The 16,028-nt window shown below is 33.4% G+C and overlaps 1 protein-coding gene and 1 pseudogene across 9 annotated transcripts in view; one reads left to right on the top strand and one right to left on the bottom strand.

Annotated features, from left to right (window-relative positions):
• Nucleotides 1-16,028, top strand: part of LOC145292010 (tyrosine-protein phosphatase non-receptor type 4-like) — a 973,203-nt gene that overhangs the window by 440,256 nt on the left and 516,919 nt on the right. The window lies entirely within an intron of this gene.
• Nucleotides 8,451-8,678, bottom strand: LOC145292475 (U2 spliceosomal RNA; annotated as a pseudogene).

Genomic DNA, 16,028 nt, shown 5'->3' with positions numbered 1-16,028 from the left:
GCCCAAGCATTACATGACATAAGCTTTTATAGCTACTATTGTTTTTAAAGGAAGAAACTCCTTCCAATATATCTGAAAAACCATTTTCAGGTGATGCCACAGCTACAATTGTGCACACTGACAGGTTTCCTCTTCTCCATTTTGTAGCCCTACCCTCTTGTCTTAATTCTGAACATATATGTAACTACTAATCAAGAATGTATATATATATATATTTGTACATTTTATGTCTGAAAATAAACTTTGGAAAAATAATGAAGCTGTAATTTTCTGAGCACTTCTGCCTTTTGTTATTTGCTCTGCTTATTTCTTATTAAGATGAAGTATTGATTTTGTTCCCGATTATCAGATATGTACAAGATCTTCTTTACATTCTGTTCACTCTTTCACTACCACCACCTTTGTTGCATCAGCTTCCATATCCCAAGGACCAACGCATATACCACAGTTCCCTGGCCTTTTTTCCATCAACCACTACTTTTATGGAGAGTCAGCTATCAATATATACTTTCAATAGCAATATCAGCTGCCAAAAGCTCGAGTTAAGACAACCATCTTACATATATACGAATATATATATATCTATCTATATGTGTGTGTGTGTGCATATATATACATAAACTGTGTCCATCGCTTTATTGCAGATTACAAAATAATATTTCAGTAAATATATGTTATAAAAAGCTGAAAATTGCACCATCCAAGGACTGTATTAAGGTGAGATAAATCCTAAAATTTCATCAAAATTCATGTTATATTTAAAAAGTTATGTTATTTTTTTAATATTCAAGGAATTTTCACCGTCCATCGCTTTATTGCAGGTCTCATAAAATGCCAAAAAAAGGACGTTTAACAGCTACCGAGAAGCAGAGGATTATTGCAGGACTAGCAGAAGGACTCTCTATCATAAATTTAGCCACAGAACTAAAAAGGGATCCCCGAACTTTAGCTACATTCGTCAAGAACCCCAACATCAAGTCCAGGAAAGATAAGGGCACAAGAAGGAACCTTTCTGATCGGGATCTTCGAAAAATTCGTAGAGAGATTGTTCGCAAGCCAAACAGCACCAGTGTAACAATTTTGCGAGGGCTGGAGTCATACCAAGGTCCAGACAAGCCCAATGCAATGTACTGAATGAAATGGCAAGGAACATCAATCCTATTCCAAGGCCTCCATTGAGCCAAACCCACAAAGAAAAACGATTGGCTTGGGCACAAAAATATATGAAAATGGATTGCCAAAATGTTCTGTTTACAGATGAGGCTCGTGCTACCCTTGATGGACCGGACGGATTAGCCAAAGTTTGGAATCCAAATGGAACTCCAACGCCTTATAGATTTCGTCGCCAACAGGGAGGTGGAGGCATAATGTTTTGGGCTGGAATTATTGGGGATAAGCTATGTGGACCATTCCGAGTGCCAGAAGGTGTCAAGCTCACCAGCAATGCCTACACTGCCTTTCTAAATGAGAATTTGTTACCATGGCTAGATGATCTTCCCTTGTCACGTCGTTTTAAGATTATTTTTATGCATGACAATGCCTCATCTCATGCTGCTCTGGCAACTACATCCTTCCTTGGATCTCAGGGCTTTGTTGGAGAAACCCTCATGTCCTGGCCACCGTGTTCTCCGGACCTTAACCCCATCGAACACCTATGGTCAATATTGAAACGAGGAGTTTATGAGGGAGGAGAGCAGTTTTCTTCGAAGGATGCCCTTTGGAACAAAATAGTCGACGTTGCCAGAACCATTACTCCATCTCAGATCAAACAATTGACCTCCTCGGTGGACAAAAGGTTGTTTAATGTAATTTCAAAACATGGGGGATATGTGGACAAATAATTCGTTTGTTTGACACTTAGCCCTCGGGATGTGCCTTTGTTTTTGTTAATTTTTCCCAGAAAATGTGTTCAATATAAATTTATGATGCTTTGGTATTGTTTTATTGAGCTAAAACATTATCTTAGAAGACTTGCAATAAAGCGATGGACGGTGAAAATTCCTTGAATATTAAAAAAATAACATAACTTTTTAAATATAACATGAATTTTGATGAAATTTTAGGATTTATCTCACCTTAATACAGTCCTTGGATGGTGTAATTTTCAGCTTTTTATAACTTATATTTACTGAAATATTGATTATTTTGTAATCTGCAATAAAGCGATGGACACAGTTTACTATGACTACGATCAAATCTTTTGCAGTTAGAAAGATCTGTAAACGGTTGCAGGCAATGCCTATCTCTTTGTATATCTCTTTCAGTAAAATTCAATATATTGAAACAAAATGCTTAAGGAAAGGATGTGCAGTAGGTATTCTTTAAACATGGTTTATTTTCATATTAGTATTTAAATTTACGGACCATATATGATATATTTATGAGATTATTCTCAACTTAAGTATATATGTTTCATCAGTATCACTGAATAACAAGAATGAGTTATTGTAAAAATGCAATAAGTCCATTATGCTATTCAATTATGAAACTTAATATTTTCAAGAGTAATCATAATTTTAATGTTACTGTTTATGTTGAGTCATTAAACAAATCAATGTTACTAAACATAGAACATGTCTGTTGAGAAATGTTTCTGCTTTTAGTTTCTCAACTGTAAATATTTTTTATTATATGATAGTTTTATTTCCATTTCTTGAAAATTATGTTTACTATTCACATCTCAGCATGTGTCATATCTATATGATTTGATTATATGGAAGTCATATTTAAATATGATTTGTTAATATGAAAGCCACATCAGTATATGATTTGATAATATGAGTGAAATATCTATGATATTTGATAATATGAGTGCCATATCTATATGATATTAGATTATTTGAGTGTCATATCTATATATAATATAAGGGTGATATAATTATAGTATGATTTGATATGAGTGGCATATCTTTATTATATGATAATATGAGTAGCCATATTTATTTGATATGATTTGATAATATCAGTGCATATGTAAATTATGTGATTTGATAATGCAGGTTCCATATCAATATGATATGATTTGATAATCTGAATGCTATATCTATATGATATGAAATGATTTGATAATGTGAGAGCCATATCAATATATGATTAAAGAATGGGTGCCATATCTATATTTGATTTCATAATATCAAGCCCATATCTATATGATATGATTTTATTATATGTGTGCAATATCTACAGGGTATGATTTCATAATATGAAAGCCACATCTGTATGATATGATTTGATAATATGAGTGCCATATCTATAGGATATGATTTTGAAATATGAGTACTATATATATATATGATTTGATTAAGTATGAGCCCTATATCTATAGATAATTGGATATGAGTGCTATATGATGTGATTTGGTAATTTTAGTTCCATATCAATATATTATTTGATAATATGAGTGCAATAACTGTAGGATATGAATTGATAATATTAGCACCATATCTATAGGATATAATTTGGTAATATGAGTGACATATCTATAGGATATTATTTGAGAATATAAGTATTATATCTATATAATATGGTTGTAAATGAAATTCATATCTATATGAGTGATCAATTAAGTTCCATATCTATATATGATTTGATAATATGAATGAATATGATATCTATATGATATGATTTGATAATGAGTGTCATATATATATATATATATATTATTTGATAATGAGTGTCATATATATATATATATATATATATATATATATATATATGTTTTATTTTTTATTACTGTATCTTTCTGTTAAGTTACATTATTGTTTCAGCTACTTGGCCGTTTTTTTGGCTGTCTCTAGCATCCTCAGACTTTTACAGAAATGTTCGCTATTTTGGGATGAGAGATTGAAAGAGTGAATGAGGTCGGGGGGGGGGGGGGGCGGAAGAGATAGAGGAAGGGAACAAGGTGGGGGGACGCTTGATATAATGTTTTAGTTTTGGGGTTTAAGGAACTTGTGGGGGAGGGTCTGAGAAGTTTATTTCTGGTGCGGCTGAGGGCATAGGGATACATGGAGGGGAAGGGGAATATGTGGGGGTGGGAGGAGAGGGGGGGTTACTTTAAAATTCGAGTCTTAATGTTAAAGTTTTTATGTGTCTCCTCTCCTTGGTGGGATGATTTCTTGGTAAGTATGTCTTGACTGTTGGGTATTCGCTGCGGGGGGGGGGGCGCTATGATTCGGTTTATTTATTTTTAGTTTTTATTTTGTTGTCTTGTTAATTGTTTGGAGGGGGTTAGTTAGCGGTCATGGACACGGGTACACACATGCGCACGTACACACATATATACTTAAAAGAAACGGTCACATGTATACATACATTCCCGCCCTGGCGTGCAAATATATGCACACATGTGCGCCTGCATGCGTAGACACTCGCGTTGCTCTCGCGTACGTCAGATTTTCTTTAAGGTGCTAAAATTGGGTATGTGTGCGTTGACATAGATGCGCTCATATACAGATACATAACATACATCGACGTCCCTGCCCCCAAGGAGACGATTATACGGGCTCATATGCGCATATTGATTCAGGCATATTTGCACCCCACGCATACATGCAAGCGCATGCGCACATACAGATACCAATACTCGTGAACACATACATCGACATATATACACACAGCTGCACGCTCTCACACACTATGTGGATGGCAGGCAGCGAGCACATATACTTTCACATCCACACACGCATACACAGGTACGTGCACTTATACATCGGTACCCCGTGTACATACGGACGCCCACGTGGATGTACACGTGCGTGCATACACACACATACACACCCAGTTATACAGCCAGTTATTGGTATAGACATATTCGTTTGGATAGATTTAAATCTAAGTTCATTTATGGGTACATAGGAGCAATGCTTTCGTTCGATGTAGACATGGTTATACATAGATATGAGCATAAACTCATTCCCAGGGTCATATACATAGTATTTTTCATTCTCATTAGTGGGGTTTTTTTTTTCGTTAGATGTGGGTGCACATAGGTGCGCCGGTGTACTCCTCCGCATATAAATATAACCTACAGATGCACGCTCCCACACGCATGCATGTACACAGACATACATGCATACACATATGCTCTCGTTATACACATCTGCAAAGATACATGTCCACACTCCCTCAAGCACAGATATGTGTGCACGCATATACATACGGGTATATAGGATGATATGCCGTAAGTGTGGGCATGGGTTTCATCCACATATACCTACATAGGCATTAATAAGCGCCCACGTACCCGGGGTAGTGGTTCTAGGTAGCCACGTTTATAGATTTTGGGGAGGAGTTTGGGGTGGTTTATATGGGGATTGAATGCTGTAGTTATTGTTCTAAGTTGGGGTATTTTTTTTTTTATCAGTTTAGGCAGAAGGCTATATTGGGGTGTCATGCTCTAAGTTGTGCGCCTAAGCACATGAGGCATCGGTTGGTTGTACATTTCCATGTGCACTTACCTGTGCGGGTGTAAATCCACATAGTTATATGTAAACAATTTCCGTGTTAAGTCGTGGAGGTTGCATGTAGGGTGTGCTGAGGTTGGCTAGGGGGAGGTGAATTGATGCCGATTATTGGGTGGTTATGTGGTGTTTAGAGTTGGTGGTAATTGGGGGTATGTGTTATTTGTTGGATTTAGGGGGATTCTTAGGAGGAGGGGTTAATGTGGTGTGGGGGAGTTGGTTGAGGGGGTTTGGTTGAGTGTATGTTATGGTAGTTGTGGTGGGTGGTTGTATTGGATATATAGTTAGGGGGATTTAAGGTGGTGTTGTCTAAGGGATGTTTTAGAGAGGTGTATGGTTGCTAAGGAGGTGGGATTTGTAATGCCTACAGCTTACTAAACAAAAGACATGAAACCACCATAAACTGTAGGCATTAAAAATCCCACCTCCTTAGCAACTATACACCTCTCTAAAGCATCTCTTAGACAACACCACCTTAAATCCCCCTAACTATATATCCAATACAACCACCCACCACAACTACCATAACATACACTCAACCAAACCCCCTCAACCAACTCACCCCACACCCCATACCACCTTACCCCCTCCCCCTAAGAATCCCCCTAAATCCAACAAATAACACATACCCCCAATTACCACCAACTCTAAACACCACATAACCTCATCCCACATAACCACCCAATAATCTGCATCAATTCACCTCCCCCTAGCCAACCCCCCTGCCCAACCTCAACACACCCTACATGCAACCTCCACGACTTAACACGGAAATTGTTTACATATAACTATGTGGATTTACACCTGCACAGGTAAGTGCACATGGAAATGTACAACCAACCGATGCCTCATGTGCATAGGCGCACAACTTAGAGCATGACACCCCAATATAGCCTTCTGCCTAAACTGATAAAAAAAAAAATACCCCAACTTAGAACAATAACTACAGCACTCAATCCCCATATAGACCACCCCAAACTCCTCCCCAAAATCTATAAACATGGCTACCTAGGACCACTATCCCGGGTACATGGGCGCTTATTAATGCATATGTAGGTATATGTGGATGAAACTCGTGCCCACACTTATGGCATATCACCCTATATACCCGTATGTATATGCGTGCACACATATCTGTGCTTGAGGGAGTGTGGGCATGTATCTTTGCAGATGTGTATAACGAGAGCATATGTGTATGCATGTATGTCTGTGTACATGCATGCGTGTGGGAGCATGCATCTGTAGGTTATATTTGTATGCGGAGGAGTACACCGGCGCGCCCATGTGCACCCACATCTAACGAAAAAAAAAACCCACTAATGAGAATGAAAAATACTATGTATATGACCCTGGGAATGAGTTTATGCTCATATCTATGTATAACCATGTCTACATCGAACGAAAGCATTGCTCCTATGTACCCATAAATGAACTTAGATTTAAATCTATCCAGACGAATATGTCTATACCAATAACTGTCTGTATAACTGGGTGTGTATGTGTGTGTATGCACGCACGTGTACATCCACGTGGGCGTCCGTTTGTACACGGGGTACCGATGTATAAGTGCACGTACCTGTGTATGTGTGTGTGGATGTGAAAGTATATGTGCCCGCTGCCTGCCATCCACATAGTATGTGAGAGCGTGCAGCTGTGTGTATATATGTCGATGTATGTGTTCACGAGTATTGGTATCTGTATGTGCGCATGCGCTTGCATGTATGCATGGAGTGCAAGTATGCCTGAATCAATATGCGCATATGAGCCCGTATAATCGCCTCCTTGGGGGCAGGGACGTCGATGTATGTTATGTATCTGTATATGAGCGCATCTATGTCAACGCACGCGTACCCAATTTTAGCACCTTATAGAAAATTTGACGTAAGCGAAAGCAACGCGGGTGTCTACGCATGCAGGCGCACATGTGTGCATATATTTGCATGCCAGGGCAGGGATGTATGTATACATGTGACCGTGTGTAGGTGCGCATGTGTGTACCCCCGAGACCGCTAACTAACCCCCTCCAAACAATTAACAACAAAATAAAAACTAAAAAAATAAATAAACCGAATCATAGCGCCCCCCCCCCCCGCCTCCAAACATAAGTGAACACCCAACAGGTCAAGACATACTTACCAAGAAATCATCCCACCAAGGAGAGGAGACACATAAAAACTTTAACATTAAGACTCAAATTTTAAAGTAACCCCCCCCTCTCCTCCCACCCCCACATATTCCCCTTCCCCTCCATGTATCCCTATGCCCTCAGCCACACCAGAAATAAACTTCCCAGACCCTCCCCCACAAATTCCTTAAACCCCAAAACTAAAACATTATCAACATACCAAGCGCCCCCCCCAACTTCCCCCTTGTTTCCTTCCTCTATCTTTTCCACCCTCCTCGCACTCCCCTGACCACATTCACTCTTTCACTCTCTCATCTGTAAAAGTCTGAGAATGCTACAATGGCCAAGTAGCTGAAACAATAATGTAACTTAACAGAAGATACGGTAATAAAAAATAAAACGCATATCTGCTCTACAACGGTATTGAGCACTTTCTCCAGTTTTTATTAATTACCATTTCCACTAAATATATATATATATATATATATATATATATATATGATTTGATAATATGAATATATGATATCTATATATGATGAGTGCCATAACTATAATTGATAATAGGAATGCAATATCTATATATGATTTGGTAATATGAATACTATATCTATGATACTATTTAATTTTTAAATTTTAAATCAGGCCCCATATCTCTGATTTGATAAGATGATTTTAATATTTATGATATTTTTTTAATAATATGAGTGCTATACGTACATGATTTCTATTCGTAACATAATTTCCATCTGATAATTTTATAATATGATTGCCATATCTATATGATACAATTGGATAATATTAGTGCCCTATATATGTGCTAAGTTTGAAACATGTACGCCATAGTACGTATGTTTGAAACATATGTACGCCATAGTGAAATGATTTAGTAATGTACCTATTTACTATGCCTCCCCACGGGACAGAGTTAGACACCAGGGTCGTTTTTTTAACGTGGAGAAAAGGTACAAAAATAAAAATTGTCTCAGTCGTGAAGGATTTCTCCTCCACGGAAAGAGAACAAGAAATGGAAGTGCAGCATCTGAAGAACAGATACTACACTTTGATCTTGACCAAAAAGGCCAAGAAGGTATGATTTAGTAATGTAGATGCAATCTCAAGATTATATAATTTGATAATGAGTGCTATAGATATCTATATCATATGATTTGATAATATGAGCATCATAACTATTTGATATGAGTGCCATATTTACATGATAATAGTGCCATATATGAGTGCTATATTTACATATCTATAGTTTGATATGATTTTATATAATGAGTGCTATATCTGTACAATATAATAATGAGTTCTGTATAGTTATGATATGAGTTCCATGTTTGTATAATATAATATATTTATTTGATTTCCATATGTGTTTAATATAATATTAGATGTTTGTTGTTTATGCACATATCTATGATCAAGCTGCTTATTTCTTTTCTTAAAAAATTTCAATGAAATGCATTCAAATATTTTTCACCATAAATACGATTATTTTAAATGGAAATAGTTTTCTTCAGTGGCATTCTATATCTACTATTTTCAAATTGTTAACTGATTAAAGTAACCATAAATTTTTATGATAGAGAATGATTTCTAAACAGATGTTCAGATCAAATATAATTTAGTGATTTCTAAAATATTTAATATATAAATATTGTATCTCACTTAATTCCCACTATGATTAAAAATAAAATTCTAGCCTATGTAGACTTTATACTTGTTTTTGGTTTCTGTTATTATTCATCCATTGAGTAATTTTGTAATTTTATCCTTTAAACAATTACTAATCGTATGTTTTCTCTTTTTTTTCTTAATTTATGTAAAAATATTTATCTTTTAAAGGATTTTATGTGTTCCTTTATTAAAATAATTTCAGGTTTGCTATTTTCTCATTTAAATAAGTGAATCTATAAGATAACTTATGTTTAAATTGCCTTTAAGTAATCCTTATTTGATTTTCAATAATGTATGGCCGTACGTTTTGTAAAAGGCAACCAATGGGAATTGTCATTGATAATCAAATGTAGAAATTATCTTCTGGCTATAATATCTTCATTTATATATTTTGCACTGAAAATTAGATCTATTTTAATTGTACATTTCTTCTTTAAATATATATTTTTTTCTTTAAATATGTATTTTTTTTTTTAGCTTTGCAATTTTCACTGATCACATTTGTTAATTTTGTTACAAAATGTTTCCTAATTCACTCAACTAGGGTTTGATAAAAATAGCATGGTGTACACTTAAAGAAATCAATTTGCATGTATTTAGATTTTCATATTTTGGTTGATTTGTTATCTTGAATGATTTTATTTCAAGTGCTGAACAGAAAAGTATCTTGAATTTCCTACGATTAAGTGTTTAAAAAATACATCCATTGATTTAAGAAAATTGAAAAAATGGAGTTCACTTAAGAATCTATTTATAAAATATAACTAAAAGAATAATTTGTATGATAATTAACACATGCAAACTGAATAAAGTGCAGTTAGAGCTGAAAACTGGCCATCATTCCAATTTTGTAATTTATTGACTAAAAACTTTAGTTTTTTTTTTTTTTTTCAAGAACTTAATATTTGGATTATTTTTTTTTTATTTTTTTTTAGTAAATTTAAAATAAAAAAATTTTAGGCTTAAATACATGTATAGTAAATTCCATCTACTTACATTATCTATACACATTTATAAACTGTTCTTAATAGTTGTGAATACAATTATTCAATATAGCATTAAATGAACAGTTGTAGATAAAGCTTTCAACTTTCACCTAGCTTTTTTAGAAAGATTTTCTGCTCACAGATATTGACATTATATAGATAATGTGTCCTTTTTATATATATATATATATATATATATATATATATATATATATATATATATAATTTTTGGAAGTTTTTTGACATTATATAGATAATGTGTTCTTTACATATATATATACATATATATTCAAATACCATTCATGAACACCTATCCACCTCTCTCTAGAAAAAGTTTGAAGCATGACTTGACTGGTCAGGTGACATTCGAGTCTTCTATAGTTTAATGGAAATGTATGCCTTGTACACAGTAAGCAATACCACAGTGTAGTATATTTGCTGAATAACAAGTGGAACGTCATATACATCATCTGTAAGAAGTTTCCTATGTCGTAAAATTTTATATAGCCACCCGCAAATTCATCATTGACAATCCATTTACAAATACAATTCAGCTAATACGCTACATATAATGCAAAAATACATATTGTTGCTTCATAATATAATCTTATATGAAAAGTAAACATTTCTTGAACTAGAATGGCTACACAAGGTAGATTGAAAAATCTGTTTCACCAGTGATTTTAATCGAGTTATTGGTCTGTGTTTTCAAAGATAAGAATTTTATTTTCAGTCGATTTCGTTCATAAATTTCAATATTCCTGTTCAATATTTTTTGTCATATTTAGGGAGAACTGATCCACAAAATTATCATTCCATAAGTTTACTCTTCATTTTTGCTAAAATCTTTGAATTATTAATCAATCTAGCGGTAGTTCACCACCTTGAAAATGTTGCTCTCTGACTAACAATATGGATTTGAACAATCCTGTTCTACTATGGATATCTTTCTTAGCTAAAAGAATGATCCAGGTCATTCTTGATGACTGTACATCTAAACAATACATCAATGCCGGTTTGCCTCCAGAGTTAATACTTGGATAAACGACCTAGATGGAATTGTGTCAAAGATGTTTGAATTTATTGATAACAGAACATTCTGTAGGGAAAATTGAATGAGAAATGCAACATGATGGTTGAATCCTTGGAAAATGATCTAGACTATTGTAGAATTGGACCAAAAATGTTATAATGACAAAGTTTCTTTCTTTTACAAGTAAGATAATTCCATTATTATTGCTGATATCATATTTTCCCAAGAGTCTAACATTCAAACTACTCTGCTTGACATTTTCAGGCAACATGAATTTTAATATGTACATAAATGTTAATAAATCTGCTGCAAAGAAGGTAAGCTCTCTCTACCAGACTAGAAAACTTCTCACACATGTTAGTATCCTATGTAAAGCCATCGTTTATGTATGGAGTCCTAATTACTAGCATCTTTCTCTTTGACAGGGTGCAAAAGACATTTCTCACCCAATAGCTTATGCAATGTCTTCCAGGCTACAACCTCTTTCACACTGACATGCTTATTTTACATGGAATGTGCTCAGATGAACTTACTACACTTATGTTCCCACAACCCTTGACCCTCATGCAGAATTAAACTCCTAAAACATCTAGGCACCACTACATTAAGTAGTGGTGCCTAGATGTTTTTTTGTTTTTTTTTTCAGACTGCTTGCCTATGGAATTTTTTCTTTGTTCCCTGTTTCCCTGATCATACCAATGTTCTGAAAATTAAATGTAATATGAACAAATACCTGCTGTTTTAATCTTCAATTATGTTGTTCCACTATAAATATAAAAAAAGCTTAAACTAATTCTTACATTTTGTGGTGGATTATCTTTGTGATTTCACAGCAGCTATTTAGCATTCTCACTGATAACAGCCATTGCCTTTCTCTGGAATTTGAATAAGAATAAGCCTTTTCAAAATTTCCGTTTTTATTATTATTAAAATAATTATTGCTAATAATAATAATAATAATCATAATAACACTATTGCAAACGCCAAAAAAAAAAAAGAATATATTGTGTATGTGGATGATTTGAAGTTATTTACAAAAATATTAAATCAACTAAAAAAATCTGATAATATGACTAGAATCTTCAGCGAAAACATTTAAATGGAATTTGGAATGGAAAAATGTACACTAGAGATAAAAAATGTACACTAGAGATAAAAAAAAATATACACTAGAGATAAAAAAAAATGTACACTAGAGATAAAAAGGGGAAAAACCAAAGACAGTAGGGAGCATTGAACAACCCAACAAACAAAGTAGCAGATGCTATCAAATCCAAAAAATGAAAGAAATGATTAGAAAAGGATATCGAAGAACAAGAAAAGGCTTAGAAACCACATTATATAGTAGAAACCTGCTAACAAGAAATAAATACCTGGCAGTATCACTATTAAAATATTCATAGATTGGACAAAAGATCGTCAGGTACCTGCACCAGAGAACTTTTTAAGGTATTAAAATTGGAAAAAAATTAGCCTTATTTCCAAAACATGATTTCTTTTACCCAAAGCCAATTTTCCCAAAACGATTCTTGTAATTATTTTTTGGCAATGAAAAATGAAACAAGTTGTAGATATTTATTAGAAGATTGTTTATTTGCAACATATGACTAAGGATCACAGACTTCCGGTTAGGAATCCTATTCCAAGATTTAGAATTGGATCTCAGTTTAATTTAATTTATTTTATGAATAAATTATGGTAAACAAAGTAAATATTCTAGAGTTTATTTACTATTTTCTTAGTGAACTTTTTAAAATGTTCAAATTTCTTTTTACACCTATTTGCTAATCATCTATTTGACACCTTACAGAGAATTTATAGTTGAAGATTTAAAATGTAGATAAAATTTAAATTTTTGCTGGCACTGGCTTGACGCTGTCATTATCTGGTCGCTACGTGTATATCCTGTGAAATAATGTTTATTGTATTTTTCGGTTTTGGGACATATGAAAAATATATCCAGATAAAAATCTCATAATGAGGTTGTCAAAATCTTGAATATTAAGGGAAAACATTTAAAAGTTTGTGAAATTAAAAAAAAAAAAAAAAAAAAAAAAAATTATATCTACATTTAAAAGTATCCTCCTCCTATGCATGAAAAAATGAAATTCAACTTTGGAAGCGATTATGTGTGAAGACACTAAAAAAACTAAAAAATACAATTTAGAGTGAAGGAGTTAGTTGCATATATAACTTTAATATAAAATTATTTCTCTTTCTAAGCTATTCTAACTTTTTAGGGCACTGAACTAAATTTTTTACCACTGCATCTGAACACAATCAGAAAAATCACATGTAATCACTTGATTTTTTTGTAATACTAGCCGGATTTAGGGTTATTAGTAGGAAGGAGGCACGTTTTTTATTACCTTTAACAATGATATATTTTATACTAAAGTTTGATCAGGAAGATGACTAAAACAAACAAAATTGGTTAAAATGTTTTCTAAGATGAAAGTGTTGATCATTTTAACTTAAATTTATATGTGAAAATGACTTTTTTATTGTTTTATTTTATTTTTACCACTACATTTTGAGGCCGTTTACATGTAATCACAAAAACAACAATATAGAATCACGTTTTTATTTTTAAGTGAATTAGCATACGGCATAGAGCTCTAATAATACCTTATTTTCTTTCACAGCAAAATTTATAATTGGCAATTGACAAAAAACAACATAAGAAAAAAAAAGACTGATAATTTCATAAGAATGCAGTATTTACTTATGAAGAAAAAAAAATTCCTGATAAAAATTTATTGATAAACATGAAAACAAATATAAACGATTGTTTTTTTTTAATCTGTAAAAGTTAATTTAATTTTTTGTTGGTTGGCTCTGTCCATGTTATTTTGGCAGGGGTGTGTCTAGGTATTATTAAATCACCACCCCTCCTAAAAATTAGATTCTACTTGTTGAGATGAGTTTCACATATAAATTTAATATTAAATGAAGATCTACTTCCAAGATATTTTTATGTTTTAGAGCAATCAGAAATTTTTAATTTTCTCTGAGAGGATTCTGTACATTTATCTTTTTATTTAGGGAGGGGGTCTACTTTTTTAAGCGAATACGCATGGTTTAACAACCTTGCCTGTCAGACTCAGTGGTGGAACACTTAGTGAAGTTAGAATGGCCCAAAAATGATTATCATTTTATGTTAAATTATATACAGAACTAGTCTCCTACTCTAAATTTTCCATAAAAATGTTTTTTTTTTTTTTTTTAACAAAGCCTATGTCCCGACTTCATGTTCAGAATGACTTTCTAAATAATAAGATTATAATTTAGAAACTATCTCTTAATATTGCACGGAGGCTTATTTAACTATTTTGTTCCTACACCATTTTGCATAACAATTGTGGACTATTTTAAATTGTTTATGAAAAAAAAAGTAGCATTAACGACAAACTAATGCGAACCGCTTCTGCTTTATAAGAGGAATAAATTTTCAGTTGTCATAATTTTCAAACAATTACAAGGAAAACATTTGAGAAAAAATATTTACAAATATCTACTTGTGTAATAAGCAATGTATATTCTGTATGCATTGCAAAAATATATACGGACATTACATAGGAGTTTTACAATAGTTTGAAAACTTAAAAAGCAACAAATCTCTAATCAAATATGTAAACATTTTAAAAGAATCAGAATCATATAATAATCGAGAATTAAAATATTAATTTAAAGAATCAAAATTTGTAATCAAGAAAAATTTTTGAATCCGCCTATCACCAGTTGTTATAGACTAACTCTACATAAAGTAGAGAAACTGGTAAGTATAGATAGAAATTATAGAAAAAAAAGAACTAGACAGTATGTCAAGTCAGAACACCAGAGTTTATTGGGCAAAGAAAGAATTTGATGGATAAGGACGTCGTGTATCTAAAGAGACAGTAAGTGCAGAGTTTGATGTCAGAGTGGGAACGCTACACACAATTATTCGCAAGGAACTGAAGATGCCAGGGATTTTCACTGAGTTTGTTTCAAGAGTGCTCACAGAATAGTAGGAATATTTAAACAAGATGGGCATGAACACAATTCCTGGCCCTCCCTATAGTTGAGATTTTTGGTTATTCGCTAAGCTCAACACGTAGATCTTAAATGCAGCTGTTATGAGATAATTGAGGATATAAAAATGGTTGTGATCGGAATCATTGACAAGCTCACGCAATAGGATGTCCATGGGGCCTTTCAGAAGTTGTCAGAATAGGAAAACAAATGCACTGCAACAGACGGACATTACTTTGATAGGTTCTGGAGTTTCATGTGCGTATTAGCAATAAAAGTGCTCATACAAAAAAGTCTGGAAACTGTAAGGCATCTTATCTATAATATAAAGCTGAACATCTGTGTGTGTGTGTCTGGTCATGAATAGGCTCCTATATGGTTGACTATTATAGAAAACTGATCACATAATGGTAGAAGATGTATCGAGACACAGGAATGGGTATGTTTGACCTGGCATAATGATGATTCATTAAAATTGTGGGGTCTGCGTACGCGCCTTGTCCACAAAGTATGGAAATAAAAAAATTTAAAAATTTAAAAAAAAAACGTTTACAAGTGTTTTTGATATAGATGTACATAAGAATACTTTGATAAGTATGTTTTAACTTAAATAGGGATGGTATAATAAAATAGTGGGGTCTGCGTTCGCACCTGGCCTCCATAGAATGGAAATAGGCACAAACTTTAATAAAGACTTTTCATATCTATCTGCGCAAGTATACTTTGAT

Source organism: Euprymna scolopes, chromosome 13, assembly GCF_053919585.1.
Source record: "Euprymna scolopes isolate OS-2025 chromosome 13, ASM5391958v1, whole genome shotgun sequence".
Classification (NCBI taxonomy): domain Eukaryota; kingdom Metazoa; phylum Mollusca; class Cephalopoda; order Sepiida; family Sepiolidae; genus Euprymna; species Euprymna scolopes.
Note: the sequence above shows the minus strand (reverse complement) of the source record. Positions and strands in the feature narration are given on the sequence as shown.